The 10,631-nt window shown below is 38.9% G+C and overlaps 1 long non-coding RNA gene across 1 annotated transcript; it reads left to right on the forward strand.

Annotated features, from left to right (window-relative positions):
* Positions 1–4,671: 4,671 nt before the first annotated feature.
* LOC135457950 (uncharacterized) lies at positions 4,672–10,410 on the forward strand. The gene is made up of 3 exons (XR_010442806.1): positions 4,672–4,736; positions 5,188–5,319; positions 7,943–10,410. It is a non-coding gene; the product is annotated as an uncharacterized LOC135457950 (long non-coding RNA).
* The last annotated feature ends 221 nt before the right edge of the window (positions 10,411–10,631 follow it).

Here is a 10,631-nt window from a genome sequence, read left to right on the forward strand (position 1 = left end):
CCTACAGCATTTCTTTGAAGTACTTCCTATAACACATCAGTTAATACATTATGTTCCAATTTTACTCTTGATCGTGGGTTGTGGTCAAAATTATTAGCCTGAGAGGATTCCACTTACAGATGCAGTTAATGGCTAAAAAAATTGGGTTACCACTATGCAATATTATCTTTTAAAACAATTTTTCCAGTCTAAAGGCTTGCACTTACAATACAGCACGGTGTCCACAGAAGACATTTCTTATTTCTGTTTATTTATGTGTAGTGAACAGTTAGCTCTTTTCTTGACACATATCATAAAACTTTAGTGTCAACAATCTTTGTATTGGTCATTCTTTACAGACCATAGGACATTCTTCTGGAACACTTCAGTGGAAGTGCTTCTTCAGTAGAAATTTTCAGTTAGCGGCATAAAGAAGAGTTTTCTGGATTGACAACAATAGATTGTCCAATTTTCACTTTTAAATGTATTTTTTTGAAAATGCTCTCCCCCTAGAATTTATTGTTATTACAGAGATCCAGTACTTTCTTGATTTCAGAACACAGACATTTAACAATAATTTTATCAAGAGAAACTGTCATATGTTCTCCTAAATCTCCTCCCTATTCCATGACAAATTTATTCCCCTTAAAAAATTGTTAGTCTTGTATGGATCAAAATGAAGCAAAAATATTACTTTTGTCTTTTTCTCTTGTCTATCATGATTTTTAAACAGGTGGCATTTTGCCTTTGTCATCACTTGCTACAAAATATACCTGAAAATGATTGTTCAACAGATGGTTTCATTGAAGTATGTGACTTACTTTTCTAGTCACTGGTACATAAGTTGTAATGGAGGGAGAAGGGTTCTATACAAGAGTTTAAAATTCCTCAGACTGAAACCTTCAAATGTCATCTACATATGAAAAATGACTGAAACCAATAATGTGAACAAATTGATTAGCATATTCAGTGACAGGTTTTTGGATCTATATGTTGATTTTCTTTGCCAAACATATTCTAAAAAGTAATATAGCAAAACAGACAACATGCTAGAACATCCCAGATGATCCTTAGACTTCCTAACATTATCTGTTGTGCTGTTAAAAGAGGTTTGTTTGCTCAGGCTTAGAAGATATTATTTGTACAGTTACTGTCAAAGCAAATAAGCTGGAAGAGACACTGTCTGAAGAGTACTGGAGTGTGCATCTTTTTCTTCTTCTTTGAAACAGTTGTACATACCAAGTGTGCTTATTTCTTGTGATCTGATTTGTCAGATGGTATTTATTCGTTGGGAAAGATGAAAGAAATGAAATAAAAACTAGAAAAATATGCTAACCAATTAATGGGGATAATAAAGATGATGATGAGAAAAACCAAAGATTTTTCTATGATGTTACACTTTTACATTAGTCTAAGTTATTTTTTACTGAGATCAGTGTCTTTAGAACTGATTTCCATGCAAGTGTTCAGTTGCTCTCACTGGGAGAAGAGTGAGTCCTGAGATGCTCCTTTGTGGTAAGGAGATAGTGATATTTTTATAATTTCATTTGGAATTGGGTAGAGTCTAAGGAACAAAGAGAAAAGTGTTTTATAATATAAAACACAGTGACAAGTTGAGGTGTTTTCAGCAGTTCAATAAGAAACAAAATGGCATGAAGAGTCTGAGGTCTGCTTATGTTTCTGTCAGGAACAGCTTTGTGTACCTATTTGGAAAGGGTAAGACACTTGTTTAGTAGGAATCTTACAGGAACAAGCAGAAGAAGAGTGTCAGAAGAACTAAAGCTTGGTTTGAGAGTGATGTCACAAGCAGGAGAGTAAAACAGCCTAAGAAAGAGAAAAGAAAGAGAAAAGAGGGTATAGCTATTAAGGGTTGAGTGAGTATTAACTGCAAGGGAAGCAAATGAAAAGACAGTAGAAAAAAGACAAAAGCATGATGGCATGGAATAAAAAAATACAATAAAAATGCAGAAGCAGTGTTGTACTGAAGTATATGATATATGGACATCCTGAGATATTTCAAAGGAGCATAGCTTAAGGATGCATTCTGCTTTGTGTCAGACTGTTCTGCATAAAGGGGTTAGGGAAGACCTTAGGGACAATGCAGCAGCTTCTCTTCTGCCTCACCTGCCAGGCCATGACTGACATATGGAGTCCAGAGCAGGGAGGCAGCTGCAGCCCTCCCATGTGTGTGTGAGACAGGAATGCCATGACAGAAAAATGTGAACATGGATTAATGGGTGAATTTAATGCTCTGGACCTGGGTATGAGTGAATGATTTAATTGCCATATACCTATCTCAAAAAAGAAATTGTGCAGGATGTTAAAAGTACTCATATATAGAATTTAAGATAGCTGTCCAGTAGGATATCTTGAACCGTAATATATCAGATCTTTTCATAAGTCAGAATAGCAGACAGTGTCTCCACTGCATGACTTCTGGCACTGAACCAGATGGAAAAGGCTGTGGTTGTTCCATTGCTGTGTTCTCCAGATGGGTGGCTGAAGTTGGACTGCCTTTTGGAACACAATGGTGCCAGGAGCTCTTGGGAGGGTGCTAGTTGACACAAGTGATTTGGAGGCTGTGCTAATGTTTAGGATAATTGTAGGGCTGTGCCTATGCTCTGGAACTGTTGTGTTTACTTGGGAAGGTCTCTGATCCCAAGTCCATTCCAAGTTAGGGCACGAACATTGCATCATGGTGCTGCCACAAATCAGATTCAGAAGCCTGACTAGCAATTCTGGCAGCAATATTAATGTGCTGCTTGTGATTTTTATATCTTTCTTTTCAAGTACACTTGACTTTATTTCACCCTGAATTGTAACTGCAAGGATTTTCAGGGAAGATAGACATTGTCAGGGAAGAAAATGATGTTGAGCCTCAAGGGAGCACAATGAAACAGACACAGTGTGGGAAGGATCTGACCGGACTAGAGGGAGCAGTCAGTCCAAGAGAAAGTGCTCTGAGAGCCCAGGCTGTCACTTTATTAATGCCTCAGAGAAACCAAACCAATGCTTCATCTTTTAGCAGTTTTGCTCTGAAAACTATTTTCTTGGGCTCAGGAAGGCTGGTGCCACAGGAAATCCCCAGCACCAAACTAAATCTGCTCCTACTTTGCAGGTGAAAACATGAAAAACACCAAGCACATTGAAATACAAATGCTTTTTTTATGATGTGTTGTTAGCTCCTTTAAAAGCTGGGAATTGCACCCAGGAGCAGGTGTTGAGGCATCTGAGAGCACCTTTGCCCCTCTGGTTTGCGCCCCAGAGCCAGGTGAGCACAGCTGGTGAAGAGAGAAGAGGCTGCAGGTGCTGTTTGGCAGCCATGGGCAGGGCCAGCCCCTGGCCCACTGAAAACATTCCATGGGGAATTTTTTTCTTTATGCAAATATCGCTGGAGTTTCAACTTCTTTAATCAAAAGCAAAGAAGAAAGTGAAGGGGGACCTTCATCGAAGTGTGACATGCACATGTACTCACTTCTGGTGCCTGAAAGCTTAAAAGTCTTCTAGAATCTGTTATACTTTTATCACAATTCCAAAAATGTAACTTTTTAGTGTTTCTCTATTTAGTTAATGTGGTTATTTCCTCTTTCTTACTGAATAAATGTAAGAAGTGATCCTTGGATTTAACATTAATAACTTGGCTACTCATAATTAAACTATTTTCTGTCGCCCTCCATAAGGAAAGCATGTAAATTTATTCAGGGAGTGGGGTTGTGTTGGTTGTGTTGAAACATTTACCATTTCTTTTACTTTTTTTTTTGTTTGGTTGGTTTTTTTTGTGAGTTAACTTCTATATTGATTATATGAGAAATGTTCTTTAGGAATGATACTATAATAACATTTTGCTAGATATTTTTTTAAACTTTCTTTTCTTGATTTTGTTCCCTTAATCAGGTTTAATAAGCCTGAACTGTTTAACTTCTATGTCTAGTGAGTCTGTGGTGTCTCTGAGGCTGAAACACGATGCATCAGAACATGGCTTGTGAAATGACTGTCAGTTTCTAATTCTTCTTCATGTCTGCTGGCATGTGTAGTCAGAGGACTCTGGGTTTAACCGCTGTTTTAAATTAAAATATTAGTAACTGTAATAACAAAATTATATTTTGTTAAGCAATAACATTCATTTACATAAGTGTTAATTGCTTTATTTGTTCATCTTTCCCTCTTTTGTTGAGATGGCTTTTTCAGTGGAATGAATGATGCACTATAAATTTTCTAAGCTTCAACAGACTTTCAAAAAAGAATGTTAAATAGAAGTAAATCAGGAACCTCAGTCATTCACCAGGCAGCATTTTTCTTTGAGACTTGGAGAAGAAATACCAAAATTTTGCTTAACTCTCTCCTGTAGTTGCACTGTTTTCAGACTACCTGTAAAACAAAGGATTTAATTCCTTGTAGGAGAGGATGCTTAAGGAAAAATAACTGGTAAAGAACATAGAAGGGCACCCTGCCCCAGTATCCAGATCATTAATGAAGGCATTGAACTGGACCGGGCCATGTATTGACCCCAAGTTGCAGGGGGCTACAATATAAGAAAATAAAGGTGGTATAGAAAGCAATCTCACCCCTTAAGGTGCTGCAGCTGAGCCAGTTATTAGAGATCGGGAACAGGCCTGATGTTAACATGCTGCAGCTGTAGCCAATAAGAAGCGTGTTATAAAAGAGTGTATTGGTTAATTGAGGGGAACTGGAGTCAGCTGGCTGCTGTGAGGATGAGTCAGTGCTTGGAGGAGCTGCCTATGAGAACCATTGAAGTGGTATGAAACTCTAGTAATATGGAACCTTTGCAATAAAATGACGATAGAACTCTTGCACTATAATGACAACACAAAGTATATTGATAGTTATGGCCTCCAACTAGATTTTGTGCTGCTTATCACCCCACTCTGGGGCTGGTGGTGTGGTCTATAGCCCGTTCAGACAATTTTCAAACCACCTTGCTGTCTGCTTGTTCAACCCATTCTTCATCAGCTTCTCTATGAGGCTCTTATGGGATTCTGTCAAAGGCCCCAGTGAAGACAAGGCAGATGATAACAATTGCTCTCTTCTCATCTTCTGAGTCAATCCTTTTGTCACAGGTGTTTATCAATGCTGGAAAGCATTACTCCCCATTGGTGAATCCATGCTAACTACTGCTAATGTTTTTTTCTTCCTTCGTGTACCTGAAATGTTCTTAACTTCTGATCTTCCCCACCAATTCTCTCTCAGCATATGTGAAGAGCTCCTCTCACTGGCTTGTTCTCAGTGAGATGACACAGGCTGCCAATCACCCTGCTGGCCACTCCAGCTGCCCAAACCTGCCCTGCTCCCTGGCTGGGGGCAGAAGAACAGACGTGGCTGGTGAGGCTCCTGCCCTGATGGATCCCCTGTCTGTAAAGATGCATTCCCCAGGGAGCTGCTGACCCTTGCTGAGCCAGGACACAGCTCTGCTTGGTGATTCTACAAGGATTGCTGGAAGGAATTTTGCTGCTATGGCTTTAGGCAAAAACTTTATTACTAGTTTTTATTCTTTTCACTGAGTTTGTTTTTCAAACTCTTTCTTAGCCTTCATAGTACTACTTTTTATATCTACACTGTCAAAATTTATCAGGCTTTTCATTTTCTTTATCTCCATACAACATTTTAAAGAATACTTTCTGGTTTCTAGTACTGTATTTTGCTTTGCTGAATAGCCATCCTGGCTTTATATTTTCCCTTTCCAAATCTTTTTTAGCAGATGATATGCACTGTTTCTGTATTTGCTGTATGGTATCCTTCAGAAATTTTCATGCTGCTGGGAAGGTTTATGTATCTTACTTATGTCTTCTGTTTGCAGACAAGGCTTTCTCTGTGCTCTGAAGTTAGGCACAGTGGTAGTACATTGTTTGGTCTTTGTTGGTCTTATTGAGATGTTGAAACTACATATAAATTCATATCAGGTTTGGAGAATGGTACTGCTTTAAGCTTTGCACTGCAAAACTTTCACTACATTTTGCACATAATTCACTGACAAGATTATTGAATATTTCAGTTGTTTTTTTGCCATTCTTTGAGGAAATATCACACTAGTTTGAATCCTCTTGGGTAGAAAAGGAGCTGAATTTAACAACTCCAGAGTATGGATGAATTTTCTAACAATCAAGCTGTTGTATAAAGATGTGTAACAATTCCCTCTCTATAAAATGAATTATCTTTATTGCATTCTTAAAAAAAAAAAGTGGCCATTGTTTTCCAGGAGAGGATTGTGGGTGGAGTGTACCTGGTAAAAACATACTTTTGAGGAGCCCTGACCCAATATCTCAAGTGTGAAAGGTGACACTGTTTCCTATGCACTTGTGTGTTCATTCTTTCCTCTCACCTTGCTCTAAATGGCTTTGTGCTTGTTGCAGTAGCCAGTAGCTACTTCAAATAGCCATTCCCACCCCTCTCAGGACACAGAACATGGATTTTAGGATGAACATTAAACTCTGGGTTCTGGATTAATTGATGAAACACAGACACCTAAAAATGAGGCATTTTTCCCCACCAATTTTAAAGGTTAAGTGTTAGACTGTTTAGTTTTAAACTCCACTTTAGCCAAGAGGTAATTGGAGGGTATTGTTATCCCCAGGCAAACATTTCTCAACTCCATTAAGAATATTTTTAACAAGTTTTCGCACTAAGATGTTTTAATTTGTGTAATGTGACTTCTATAGCATTTGAATCAGAATGACAACAGTAAGTATTGTTTACCTTCCTCAATGTTGTGATATATTTGGCATTGTTAATGGCAACGGTTAAATAAAAAATGGGTTTCTAAGATCTCTGAAATTCATACTAGGCCATATAAAGTGGCTGTCATCTCCTGTCAAAGGTTGTCATAATGTTTCAGGGAAATCTAGATCATCAGCAACACACGGAAGGCTTAGGCTGGACATTAGGAAATATTTATTTACTGAGAGGATGATAAAGCACTGGAACAGGTTTCCTGGACAGGTGGTTGATCCTCTAAGCTTGTCATTGTTCAGGAGTCATTTGGACAATGCTCTTATGCTTTAAATTTTCAGCCCTAGCAGTGGGACTAGATGATCATTGTAGGCCCTTTTAATGTGAAATATTCCATTCTATTCTGTTCTACTCTATTCTAGTCTACAAACCTAAAAGCAACAAGTCTCTTCTTCCTACACACTGTATTCCCAACTGTGAAATACAGAATTAAAATATGAAGGAAGTTCCTGACGTTAAAGAATCTGACAGAAAGAGGATGTGATTTAGAAGCTTCTGAAATATGCTGTCATTATAGGTCCCTGAATTTATTTACTGTAGTTTACTGTACACCAAATTTTGGATAAGGCTATTACTGAGGATAGAATCTCCAATAAAGGTTTAATGGGTTTTGGATTTTAGGAAGTGCAGCAAAGTAATATCTTCTTACTCTCATATTGTGTTTTTCTTCAGTGGCTTATTTCAGTCTAACCAACAATATAAAAATTCACACATCCCAATATATTTGTGCCTTTGTTTATTGATATCTTCCTCTTTTCCAATCCTCTTGTTTTTATATTTTCATCTCTGCAAAAGTTTTTTTGGAAACAGTTATTGGATACAGTGCTCTGAACTGTGAAATAAAATTTCATCTTCATTTGGTTTATGCTGCAGTATTTGTTTACTTTGAGTTCAAGAGCCCTTTTTTGCAATATTCTAAAATCTATAAATGCAATGTTTCATTTAATTCAAAACATATTAATGTCTTTTGTTTTAAAGATCAGTACAAAAATTTTTAATTAACAGAATATATTTCTTTGCAACTGAAGTAATCCACACTCTGTCTAAATAACATCTCCACTATTAAATAATGCACTCTCAAAAACTTTCCAAAAAGTGAAGGATAGGCTCCCCTGCTCTCTTTATTTTTAATAATATGAAGTATTCTCAACCTGTAAATAAGTAGTGCTTGAAATGGAAAGAAAGAGAACAGAACATTTACAAAGTATTGTTCCTTTAGGAACAGTGAAAATGAAATGCAGAGAATTTGAAGGAGCTGCTCCAAACCCAGCATCACAATTATGGCTGGAAAGCACAGTGCTCTGCCTCCTCAGTCTGCAGTACACCAACTCCTCCTGTCAGGAGAGGGAAATCCCGGCTCTTGCCTTCTGCTTATGAAGCACTTCATAAGACATCAGAACCCTCTGAAATGACTACCCAGGGAAGAAGTTTCTCCGCTAATAATTTCAGTTTCGTTTCAGCAAGAGTAGCTGTGAATAAGGTCAGTCATAGAGCCATAGAATTGTAGAATGTTCTGGGTTGGAAGGGACCTTAAAGATTACCTATTTCCAACCTCCATATCCGTATTTGTGTTAAGGAGATCTCCCCATCCAGCTGTTCAGCAGATGGACTCTGGCAGTGCCACCCACCTGCCCTCCCTCTGCAGCTCAGCCCCACACCCCCATGGTCATACCAGCTCTTCTCAGACATCCCAAACCCAGGTTCCTATAGGAGAGTCTGCGGTACCCAGATCCTCAAATAATTTATCACAGAGCAATAACAAAATCACAGCTTGAGCTAAGTCCAAGGAGGGACTCCTGAACAAAGGAAAGGCTGGGTTTTTATACCCTGGCAGTCTAGGATGTGAAGGTCTGGAGTGCTCAGCTCCTGACACGTACGTCTCTGTGTCCCCAGCTGAGCCGGTGCTCCATGCCCGCACCCTTGGCCATGCTCAGGACTGCTCCTGCTTTGGGCTTCCCCACCACAGCTCAACCTTTAAATCCCTCTGTCTTTGGTCTCTTAGTATTACACTGCCCAAAAGCATATTCCTTTTCAGTAGCTGTCTTTTACACTACTGAGCTGTTTTAATCCTTGTCCTAACCCTCATCCTAACCTGCTGTTAAAGTCCATTCCCCTTGCAGGAGGGAGAAGAGCTTTCAGTGAGATTCTCAACACAGCACATGGTCTCCTGTGCAGAGAGGTCTGGGGGATCTGGGACCCCACATCAACAACCCAATTAGCAGAGCTGCTCCACTGAGGCTACAGCATTTCTAATGGATTCAATGACCTTTATGCTATTAGTTTATTAATAACAAGAAAATCCTGCTTTCTGACCTCTCACATGAACTTCTGGTCCTTCTGGTAGCTTGTCATTGCTACTTAAAAATGCAGTCTTCTTTCAATGGACAGAATTGCTTGACAGCACTTACATAGAGTCCTTTGTCAAGAAGTGAACAATGACTATAATATTTCAAAATTGTTTCTCTGTTCAAAAGCAATGGATAAGAAGGGAAGAAAATGGAAGAGAGACTTTCCCAACAGCTGGCCCATAGCAAGAGTTTACCTGTGCAGGAGAAAGAAATGTCTCTGAGTGCCTCTATTTATAGTCTTCTTTTGAATCCACTAAAGGACAGGCATATTACATACAGGTAAAAATCAAATGAAAAATACAAAAATAATTGTAGTATAGACTGGGCACACTTTTAAATATCAGTTCAAAAATGCAAAGTATTCTGTCCCAGTAATGCTCACCTTATGATTAAGCAAAAGTGGTACATATATAAAAAATTGCAAATAAAGAATTTGCATGTTTTCCAGTCCAGTGTCTCAAATATAACTGTATTACCACTCTAGCATTTCCTTCGCTGTAACCACGTAAGGGTGTTACTAAATTTTGTGACTGGTGTGTAATAAGAATATGCATTCTTTCTAAGCATAGATTAAAATTTAGCTGGAAAATAGCTGGAATTTAATAATCCAGTGATGGAAATCTTGCACAGCACAGGCAGGAAAAGTGACTGAAAAAGAAGAGAGGATATTTTGCCTGCAGAAGGGAATGACATGAGTAGCTGAGCTTCTACCATCAAGACAGCGCTGAGCACAGTGAAAAGATACAAGAAAGGTATAATCAAAAGAAAGAACTATAATTTTCCAGAACAAGATGAGGATATTGAGACAGGACTATTTAACAAGACAAAGGAGCACTCCATCTCACTGCCTGGTGTACATGTTCATGCACAGATATTATCTCCTTGGGAGATGGCTCCTCCTGCCAGATTGTTCCTGATGGGTGGGGAAGGGAAGGTGGCATCCTGTGACAGAGCAAACTTGCAGCCCCTCTGCCACCACATCGCAACTTTGGGCAATGCCCACACCCGTTGCTTGTCTCCTCACCCATTCCCACAGCCCCTTCTCTAAGAAGCAGAAAGATCCTCCCATGAAGTCAGCACAAAGTCTCATTTTCCCTTTTTTTGGGCAGATCATCTAATCCTTGCCTATGCTGCTAAGCTATATCCAGCCCTGACAGGCTCCTGGCCTTGGAAATGCTGTGCCTGATCCATCTTCCTACTGGCCACCTACTTACTGTCTCTTTCCCTCTGGCATCTTCCATGCTGCCTGTAAAGATAGACTCCTCTCACTTACTGCAGGGTGAAAATAAATGGGGATGATGATTTTAAGGAAGTCAGTGTGATTTTGTAGAAGTGTCTTGTAGACTCTCCTTCAGAGCCATCTTAGAGTACCACTAAATTTATTAGGTGTCATCCTGTGATAAGATGTTTGTCATGTTGGTTTTGATGCTTTTCTCTTAACAGGATGAACTTGGGGATTGTCTTGTGGTTTCAGTAGACAGTAAAGGAGTAGAAATGCATTCACAATGACAGATCTTTTAGGATAGGCTGGAACATAAACAGAAGAAAATTTCCAACACT

This window comes from Zonotrichia leucophrys, chromosome 1A, assembly GCF_028769735.1.
Source record: "Zonotrichia leucophrys gambelii isolate GWCS_2022_RI chromosome 1A, RI_Zleu_2.0, whole genome shotgun sequence".
NCBI lineage: Eukaryota > Metazoa > Chordata > Aves > Passeriformes > Passerellidae > Zonotrichia > Zonotrichia leucophrys.